This window comes from Dama dama, chromosome 4, assembly GCF_033118175.1.
Source record: "Dama dama isolate Ldn47 chromosome 4, ASM3311817v1, whole genome shotgun sequence".
Classification (NCBI taxonomy): domain Eukaryota; kingdom Metazoa; phylum Chordata; class Mammalia; order Artiodactyla; family Cervidae; genus Dama; species Dama dama.
Window position 1 is genome coordinate 56,009,434 of NC_083684.1, and position 10,633 is coordinate 56,020,066.

At 46.3% G+C, this 10,633-nt stretch overlaps 1 long non-coding RNA gene across 1 annotated transcript; it reads right to left on the minus strand.

The window, feature by feature from the left end:
- Positions 1-401: 401 nt before the first annotated feature.
- On the minus strand, positions 402-8,879 carry LOC133054424 (uncharacterized). The gene is made up of 5 exons (XR_009692443.1): positions 8,786-8,879; positions 4,706-4,930; positions 4,506-4,596; positions 3,968-4,049; positions 402-2,354 (listed from the first exon to the last, which is right to left on the minus strand). It is a non-coding gene; the product is annotated as an uncharacterized LOC133054424 (long non-coding RNA).
- Between the last annotated feature and the right edge of the window lie 1,754 nt (positions 8,880-10,633).

The window sequence follows — 10,633 nt, forward strand, 5'->3', positions numbered from 1 at the left end:
TTATATAATGTTATTATATGTGATATTATATATTATATAATGTTATTATACATTTTAATTTCTATATATATTTTATATAATATATAAGATATAGTATAAGTAATATATAATTTAAATATGATATCTATTTTATATAATTATAGTAATATGTACTGTACTTATTGTCATTAATAATATATTAATTAAATATTAATATAAAATTTATTTTAGATAAATTTATAAAAATTTTAAAATTCATGTAAATTTTAAAGATATAAATTATATAAATTTTAATTTATATTAAGTTAATTAATATAGTATCATTATAGTATATTAAGGAAAGGTTAATGTTGAATCACGCGAAGATGCCGGAGGAGAAGAATTCAATCCAGGGCCAGAGACGAGGCTTGATCACTCAGAGCTTTTGTGTAATAAAGTTTATTAAAGTATCAAAGGGATAAAGGAAGCTTCCGACATAGACATCAGAAGGGGGCAGAAAGAGTACCCCCTTGCTAGCATTAGCCATGGAGTCATATACTCTCAAATTAGTTATTACAGTCAATCAAAAGAATGTCTCGAGTTTGTAAAGACCTCACCAGACCTACTGCCATAATTTACATTTTGAGATAACAGGATTAGCCAGAAGGTTTTTTTTCCAGAGACTGTCCTCAAGTAGGATACATTATTGTTATATAATCCTAAGGAATGTAGAGGGAAAAAAAGTTTGTCCTTTCTTCCTCCTTGAGAATTCCAGACCCCTCTCTCCTTGGGGACCCCTGGACTTCCTATCAACCTGCCGAGGAATTGACTCTCTCATCCCCCCTTTGCTTTTAGGAGAATTATGTTGCCAAGGGAAAGGGGCGCCGTTTTCGTTCCATAACTACTTCCTGCTGTTTAGGGGCGTGGTCCCTAAGTTGTTGAGGCAACATATTCTCCTAACCCTCGTATTGAGGGTCTCTCATCCAGGGGTCCCAAGTAATATTTGAAAGAGGCTGTGGCACTCCTAGGAGCTTGGACAACCATTTCTAACTTAAAAGCCTTCATGGACTAGAAACAAATCCAATGACACAGTTACAGATGCAGGGAGCAAACAACAAAAATAGAACAATCAGAATTATTGTAATTAAGATAGCTTTCCACCCTGGGGAAGTAGTTAACGTCTCCCAAAGTGAAGCAATTGAGGCTTCGGGAGTATCCCTAGCCCCAGTCATCTTGGTCATGTGTTTAGTAAAGTGAGTGACATTAGTGCTCATCTCAGGTATATACGCACAGCACTGGGTATGAAGAATGGCACAAGTTCCTCCTTGCGCGGCTGTCAGATATCTAAAGCCAATCTGTTTTGTAAAACCACCTTTCTAATCTGTGCTTGTTCAGCATTAAGAGCTGAACTAGCTTTCTGAGAACCTTGTAATGCCTGTTGAGTACAATTAGTCAAACCATCCACTCGTAGCATAACATCTGTAGTTCCCAAAGAGGGGACAAACACTGCAGCCAAATAACCATACCAGTGAAATACAGACCGTGCCCACCGAGTTGTAAGGTGGGGTAAATTAGCAGGCTTCTCTGGAAGCTCTGAAAATATAAAGCCGTGAGTAAAGGCTAGACCTAGGGTGCATCTCCCTGTCCACCCAGGGGGAAGCCATGCCCACAGGTAAGAGCCACATGTCCAATAAGTCCCGTTTGGAGCAAGCCAGCATGACATAGATATCCAGTCCCAATCAGTGCCTGGCCAGACAAAGGGAGGACCTGAATTGGGGTTGGAAAACACGGGAATGATTACATTGCATATTTCCTGAGGCAAAAATCCCAAGGGTTTCCAATCACTATAATTTAAGTTGTTGACTAAATTCTGGGGATGGCTCTATTTGTTCCCAGCAAATAGGGGCAGTAGATATTAGACGTCCTTTTTCAGGAGTTAACCATATAACCTCATCCCATATTTGATAAACATCAGGTAAAAAACCATTAGATTTAGACCTATTTGCCTTGTGTGTAGCAAAATAGTCATTGAACCGAGACAATGTATAATCAAAATTAAACGTCACATTGTGTCCATAGTTAAAGAACAACGTGTTGCACCAGTCCATTATAGGGTTGTTAGACGTCATCAGTTTAAGAAGAGGCATCACATATGATTGTTGTCGAAGGTATTCGCAGACTTGGAGAAAGTCTTTTCCTTGAAGTGGAGATGTCCACCACGGGAAGCCTTCCACTGATGAAGAGGGGAGCGCGCCACAAACCCAGCAGTTAGACCGATTGTGGAATGCAGCATAGGAGTGAGCCCAGGACAGGAAGGCGTTGTCTTGAGGATCAGACGGCAGACTCAGGATTTTTGGAGTCAGCATAAGTAGGCTCACATAGGTTATCAGGCCCATCTGAAAAGTACAAAGTCAGAGCATAGAAAGTAAAGACATAAAACGAAGTCACTTAGTTCTGGTCAGGGTGCCACCTCTTAACTCGAGTGTGATGTACCCACGAATAAATTCCTGGCACTCTGAGAGCTGTGGGAGAAGAAAGAATAACCTGGTAAGGGCCTTCCCAGAGGGGCTTGAGGGACTTTTATGAGGACCTCGGTTCCTGGCTTAAATAGAGGCTTGCTTGACTCAGAGGCTGGGTCAGGAGTCATCTCCTGGAGTTCTGTTAATGCCAGTTGAAAAGCTGAGAGCTGAGTTACATAATTAGTTAATTCCAAGGCTTCGGGGTCTATAACAATGTCCGTGCATAAGAAAGGCCTTCGATAAATACATTCAAAGGGGGACAGTCCCTCCCTTTTGGGGACAGTTTGAGCCCTCATTAGGACAGGAGATCCTCCAACTGGCCACCATTCACCGTCTTCCAGTGGGTACTGCGGTCATGCAGTATCACATAGGAAGACCAGGTGTGTCTTCTTTAAGCCCTGGGGATCAAACCTATCCCAGTTTTTCAGGATACAGTTCAAAGGGGTGAGGCTGGAATTGTCAGCTCCCATCTACAAGAGAGAAAAAAAGCAACCAGCGCCCTCTTTGTACCAGAGGCATTCCTCCCTGCTCTAGATGAGGGTGTAGACAGACTTTACACCAAAGCTTTTCTTTCCTGGTCGGACTTAGTCTGTCCCTTCCTGACGCAGGTGACATACTCGGCCCTCCCGGTTCTACCACCGAGACGGGGTGGAGATGCACCAGGGGTAGACCTGATGGCATCCCTGACTGACGTCCAGCTCCTCACCATTAACACCTTGCTTACCTCTGATGCCACCCAGGGTGCAATCAGAGTAACCTTCCAGAATGCCTCCCAAGCTAAGACTGCTGGGGGAAACATTCTCGTCACCTGAGTGCCTGTGCACGACCCTCAGTATATTTCTGACCACAATAAGCCTGATACGAACATAAAACTGAGATGTTCCTTCCAAGCATCACCACACCAGTATAAGAGCCTCCTCTGGTCCACTAAAAGCCAGCGTTACCAAAGGAAAAAACCCCATTATAGTTTTAATCTGAGTAACCTTTAACCTCAGAGATGCTTTTGGAGCTAGAGCTTAATCTAGCTTCCAAATTTTCCATGCCTAGTGAGGCTAGGCGCTTCCTGACTACCAATCCAAGTTTGGGACCTAAGTCATAGTACCCAGTAACAGCATAGATCACAAGTCCCTTGAAAGTCTATGATCCGACAGATTAGGTTAGTACTTCTAATTCCAAGGAGTTAGGAGATGGTCAAAGAGACTGAAAAGTTTGACCGAGAAAGGAGAGCTCGGTCCACACGCTTTGTCCATTTCTGGTCGGTCCCCGAAGGAGACATTGGGTGCCTCTTGGCATTGGCAGATGGTATAAACCCCCGACAGGTTTCTGCCATAAGCCGTATGAGGTCACCACGGAACCGCAGAGAAGGGCTCCTCACTTGCTTTGCGCGGGGCATGTCATTCATTCACACAAGCACACTGTAGAGTTAGTGAAGTACAGCAGGAAACATATTCGCTAGGAGAACAAAGAACTAGAGCTCCAAGCATCCTTACCTTGTCCTGAAGAATCCCAGACGAGCCCCCAAGATGAAAGGCTATTGCTGAACCTCAGGAAAGACGCCGGGATTCTTGGCCTCTGGAGGAGAAGAAGAATTCAATCTGTGGCCAGAGATGACGCTTGATCGCTCAGAGCTTTGTGTAATAAATTTTATTAAAGTATAAAGGAGACAGGGAAAGCTTCTGACATAGGCATCAGAAGGGGGCAGAAAGAGTACCCCATTGCTAGTGTTAGCAATGGAATTATGTACTCTCTAATTAGTTATTACATTGAATCAAAAGAATGCCTGGAAGTTTTAAACACCTCATTAGACCTACTCCCATAATTTACACCTTAAGGTAACAGGATTAGCCAGAAGGTTTTTTCCAGAGACTGTCCTCAAGCAGGACACATTATTGTTATATAATCCTAAGGAATGTAGGGGCACAAAGAAGTTTGTCTTTTCTTCCTGCTTGAGAATTCCAGACCCCTCTCTCTTTGGGGACCCCTCGACTTCCTATCAACCTGCCTAAGAATGGATTCTCTCAGACTTACCCAGATGCTGGCCAAGGTGTCTCCATGTCCCCGATGCTTTCTCCTTCCTCCAAATAATTCTTTGGAGCAGAAAAATTCAGGCTGGTATAGGCTGGAGAAAGAAAGAAACTTCTTTAAGGCAAAGGTGGCCTCCCCAGCTTCTAGGATGGTCTTCCCTCACCCTCCACTTCTGACTCAGCCCCCACTGCCTGGATGAGTACCTGGTATGATGAGCTCAGCCTTCTTGATAAGGGTCCCAGGCAACCTGGCCGCTGAAGGAATCTTCCAACCCTCTGTCTTCTCAAAAGAGGCTGGCATGGAGGAATGACCTCGGAGAGTCTGGTCAAACCAGGGGACCCCCGTGGGGCTGCCCCTAAGTCAACCCTATATTGAACGCCCAATTTGTTGCCAAAATCCGGCCTCCATACAGTGGTGCGGGATGAAACCTTTAAGGAAGAGTTGGGTGAAATAGAAAGAAATTAGCTTTACTGTTTGGCCAGGCAAAGAGGGCCACAGCAGGCAACGCCTTAAGCCTGTGTCCCAGCCTGGTGGTGGCACTGAGGCGTCTCACAGTGTTTACGGAGCCGTGGTCGGTGGTGAGGTAACCAAGAGGCAGAGTCATCAACCTTCTGGTTCCAAGTGGCCTGGGGTTGGCGTGCTTGTGGGCAACATACAGTTAACTTCCTCCACCTGGTAGGGGTTTCAGTATCCACTAAACAGTTCACATATAAGGCACAGAACAATATCTATAGACCTCGAGGAAGAACTAAATAAAGGTCCTTGACTTTGTCTACTGGCTGAAGTATTATTAGTTTGGCTTGTTTGACTGTTTTCCTTTTCTTTCTGCATTTTCTCACTTCTCTGATTAAATTCATGCTTTTAAAAAATTTTTTACTTTTTATTTTCTGGCCACATCGCACGGTAAGTAGGATTCTTGTTCCCCAACCAAAGATCAAACCTGCGTTCCCTGCAGTGGAAGTTCAGAGTCTTCACCCACTGGACCCCCAAGGAAGTCCCCAAATTTATTCTTTGATGAAAGTTTTTCAACAGACAAAAGGCAGGCGGAAGGCTTGGCTGGGGTTCTTTTCTGGGAAAGCCTCATAGGGTCCTGCCCGCTCACCATCTGGCCCCTCCCCTGCTCTGCACCCAGCTGGAGTCTCAGTCAGCACAGAACCAGGCAGAAGACCACAGGACCGTTTCATAATCCTTTTCTTCCCCAGGGTCATGTCTATTCACTGCCAGGAAGGCAGAGTGCGTGTGTTGCTTATAACAGCAAAAGTTCGATTTCTAAATGTTTGCCAGTGTTGGAGGAAATCACAGTTTAGCGGCCAACACAGTAAGCCAAGCTGGTAATATGAGTCTCCCGATCCTTGTTATCATGTTAGTGATGTCTCCCCAGTTTTAAATCAGTCCTCTCTCTTAGACAGAGGAGTTGGTATTTATAATTAATAAGGATATCCGAATCTCTACTGTTAACTTCCCTCAATGATGCGGCTTCTTAAACAATAATATACAATGTCGTCTTCTAAGATTTCGCAAAGATAGCATAGATTTCGAACAGATATATAAGAAGAAATTAAACCATAATGACTTCTGCTGGTTGGCGACCAAACATCTTTTAAAAGATGCATATGATATTGTTTTCTGAACAACTCACGTTTAACTGGTTGCTATCTTGTGTAGTACAAATATCAGCATCCCTTGGACTGTGCAACCCAACAGTTCAAGGGTTTCAGGGCTTGCTTTGTTCCATCATTAATTTATCTATAAGAAACCCACGGAAAATATATATTATCCATACAAACAGACGCGTCTGACCGTGATCCCCATAGACTATGTAGCCCTTTAGGTTCCTCTGTCCATGGAATTTTCCAGACAAGAGCACTGGAGTGGGTTGTCATTTCCTACTCCAGGGGATCTTCGTGACACAGAGATTCAACCTGCATCCTTCCATCTCCTGCATTGGCAGGCGGATTCCTTACTACCGTGTCACCTGGGAAACCCCATGTTATATATGGATTTTTTATTATACATACTATTATAATATATATCAAACACTGGTATGTATCTGGTACATGTATTTTGCTTTGACTTTCATTTTCTTTTCCATTGAGAGTTTTGTTCTTTTCATTACTTAAAATTTGTTTTCCCTAGGGGTATAGTTGATTTACAATGTTGTGTTAGCTTCAGGTATATAGCAAAGTGAGTCAGTTATACATATATCCACTCTTCTCTAGATTCTTCTTCCATATAGGTCATCACAGAGTACTGAGTAGAGCTCCCCGCGCTACAGAAGGCCGTTATTCCTCATCTATTTTATACACAACCTCAGGCTTCCAATTCATCCCTCCCTGCCTTACCCCAGATAACCATAAGATTGCTTTCTACATCTATAATTTTATTTGTTTTGTAGATAAGTTCATTTGTACCCTTTTTTCATTTCCCAGTTGGTGTGTTTTAGATACTTTTGGTTAGATAAAACGAAAGACTAAACATAATTATTAAGTAGGAGAAAACAGCGGCAATACTATATGATATCACTTACACGAGGAATCTAACAAAATACCACAAACTAGTATATGTAACAAAAAGCAGCAGACCCCTGGATATATTGAAGTAAATAGGGGTTTCCAGTGGGGGCGGTGGCTAAACATAGTGGAGAAGGAGTGGGAGGAACAAACCACCGCAGAAAGACAGGCAGGAGGATGAACTATACAATACGGGGATACAGCCACTATTTTGTGATAACTGTAAATGGAAAGTAACCTTTAATCATTCAGTGCACTTCGGTTGCTCAGTCGTGTCCGACTCTTTGCGACCCCATGGACTGCAGCAGGCCAGGCTTCGCTGTCCATCTGCATCAACTTCAATCATTATAAACAGTGAAATAAACGTTACATTAGATTTTTTTAAAGGGAGTTGAGTCTGGGGGAGCCGGGAAAGGGGGGAAGTGAGGGCGGCCAAAGGAGGAGGTCTTGCGGTGGGACTAGAGCATGGGCCGGAGGGCAGGGTTTCCAGGCTCCCGCTGGACCCGGCTGGGAAAGGCGGCGCTGCTCTGAGCTGGGCAGGGCATCCAGCATCTGGGGAAGCCCTGGCGGAAAGGGAATGTCCGTCTCTGGGCTTCAGATGTCCTCCGCTGAGTTTCCAAAGTGCTGAGATGTGTGAGGAAGTGAAACTAACTGAGATCACCGTGGCGGCTGAAGAGGAGCCAGAGCCAGGGGGAGAGGGGAGCGCGGGCAGAAGCATCCAGAACACGAGGGCACAGGATGAGTGAGAATAATGAAGACTGCGGTAGGCAGAGCCCAGAAGGATCTAGAAAAGCCCGGAAGCGGCTCTAGGGGGCAGGGCATGAAGAGCGGGTTCCTGCCTTCGGGGAAGGGAAGGGAAAGCGGGGGTGAGGGCGGGGCCGCTTGTGCAGTTTCATTTCTCGAGGCAACAAGAGGCCTCAGTCTCATCTTCCGCTGTTGGAACCGCCAGCCACCAGGCCCCCCTTGGAAGCACAGAGCTTGTTGGGGTCCACACCGTCCACACTTCCCCTCCCAGAACGCTCCTTACACTTTGAGGGCTCCGCGGTGGCGTGGAGCTTCTCCTTCCCTCTGTTCTCGCCCAATTCTCTCCTTTGCCCGGAGCCCCACCCATCCCCGACTCCTCTCAAGGCCCCACGGCTCCTCGCCCTCCCCTCAGGTCGGGATCAGCCCGCCCCAAACTCCCAGGTCGGCACCCACAGGGCACATGCCCGTTAAAGGTTCATTTGGCATCCCCCCCCCCCCACCGTTGGCCAGACCCCCAGATAGAGTGGGCAACTTCCTGGCCAGCCAGGCGCCCTTCCCCAGCAGACTGGGTGACCCTGCTGCGAAAGAGCATCCAGTCCAGGACATGACGGAAAAACCATTCCTCCAGGGAGAGGAAGCCCAGAAGCCCTTTTGTAACCTCTGCCCAGCAGTAACCGAATAAAGCCTGTGTTTCTCAAAGCAGGGAAACAAAATGAAAAGCCACCCTCCCCCCACAAAGAAAAAAAAAACCCAAACACAGTTCACAAAGATAGTATAGACCCCAAGTGGATATATAAATAGAAATCAAGCCACAATCACTTCTGTTGGTTGGTTACCCATCTTTTCAAATATATATATGCTCTTATTTTTAAAAAATTTCGCGTCCAGCCACTTGTATGCCACCGAAGCTATCTTGCATAGTAAAAATATCAGTATCCCTTTGGTAGCGTATGGGACCAACCAATTTAAGGCTCTCAGGTCTTGCTCCATTCCACGTGTTGTTAAAATATCTTTTATAAAGTTTGTTACCTTCTGTGTGAGAAGTTCAGCCAAAACCTGCGCAGGAACTTCCAAGACCTTGTCCATGATCAGCGAAACAAGTGACGCCATGGAGAAAGCTCGAGTTGTGAGTGTTCCTCTGAGACTGCACCCTGAATTTATAGCCTGGCGTGGGCGGTGCCGCTCTACAGAGGAAGTGTTTTGGCCAATGCCCAGGTGATACGTAACAGGGCATCACTTGATGTATAAGGTTACTTTCCCTTTCACTTGTTTGATGGCCAAAATGTTGGATTGTAAAAATTTTCTTAAAAAAAAAAAATTAAGAAAATGATCAGATGCTGTGGGAAACTATAGCAGACACTTTGGAAACAGAGGTGGCAGTGAGGAATGATAAGAAAGCTTAGGGTTCTGACCCGGGGTGAGGTGAGGGACCATAAGATGCCAAAGGACCGTCAGGGTTAAACTGTCACTTAGAGAAAGGACGCTCTCCAGACCCAGCCCAGGGGCGCGGTTTTCAGAGAAGAGCTCCATGTAGTACCTCTTAGAGTCTCGGAATCAAGGCCTTGGTGTGGGAGATCTCTGGGTTGAGTGTGTGTTTGTGTGTGAATATGTACCCACATATGTCCATCTGTGTGTATGTATGTAGGTATGTGCCTACATACGTGTGTGTAGACAGTAATGTGTGTGTCTGTGTATTTGTGTGACTATATCTATTTGTACGTGTGTCTGTGTTTCTATGTGTTTTGCATCTGTTTGTAAAGGGAGTCAGCGACACGCAGCACAAGTCTCCTGGCACACAGGAGTCCCCTTTGGGAAGAGGAGCGGGTGGAGAAAGGGTCCAGGAAAGCAGCTGCAGAAGGAGACTGGAATCCTCTGGGGCTAGAAAGGCAGAGTTTGAGCAGGAGTGGGGGATGTCAGGACCCCAGAGGAGACAAGTCTCGAGCTGAGGGCACAGGCGATTCAAACCAGGAAGGACATGAGGAGTGGGGTAGGGGCCAGAATAGGGTTCCTGGACTCCAACCCTGGGGAGGTGAGGGAAGGGCTTGGGGTAGGGCCTAGAATGTAGGACAGGAGGGCAGGGTTTCCAGGTTCCAGCTGGGACCAGGCTGAGAAGGGCAGGCTTGCTCTCAGAGGGCGTCTGGTTGGGGCCGCCAGCGTCTGGGGAAGCCCTGCAGGAAAATGAGTGTCCACGTGGGGGCGCCAAACGTTCTTCCATGGAGTTTGCAAGAGGGTGAAATGTGTGAGTGGGTGAATCTAACTGAGGCCACACGGAGGCTGAAAAGGATCCAGGCCCCAGGGAGCGGAGGGTATAGTGGGCAGAAGAATCTAGAATACAAGGAGTGGGAAGGGGAGGAAATGGAGGATAGGGCAGGCCTAGGAGTGTGGGGAGCCCAGAATGATCCTGACGAGGGACGAGTTTAGGGGTCAGGGGATGAAGAGGAAGTTGCTGTCCTGGGGGAGGGGAGGGGAAGTCGGGGTGAGGAGTAACTCTGCAGAGATGGGATTACTTGTCTAGTTTCTGCTTTTCAGGCAAAAAGAGGCCTCAGGCGCATCCAGCCTTTGGAACTGCCAGCCTCCCTTGGGAAGCTCAGAGGTTGTTGGAGTCCGCAAGACCTCACATATGTGGCCTGGGGCAGGACTCAACAAGTTCCTCTTTTTAAATATTTATTTATGCATTTGGCTGTGGTGGGTCTTAGTTGTGGCACACAGGCTCTAAAGCTCGCAGGCTCAGTAGTTGCAGCACACAAGCTTAGTTGCTCCAGCCTGTGGGATCTTAGTTCCTCGACCAGGGATGGAACCCACGTCCCCTGCATTGCAAGGCTGATCCTCAACCACTGGACCACCAAGGAAGTCCCACAAAGGAAGTTCTTGATGGAC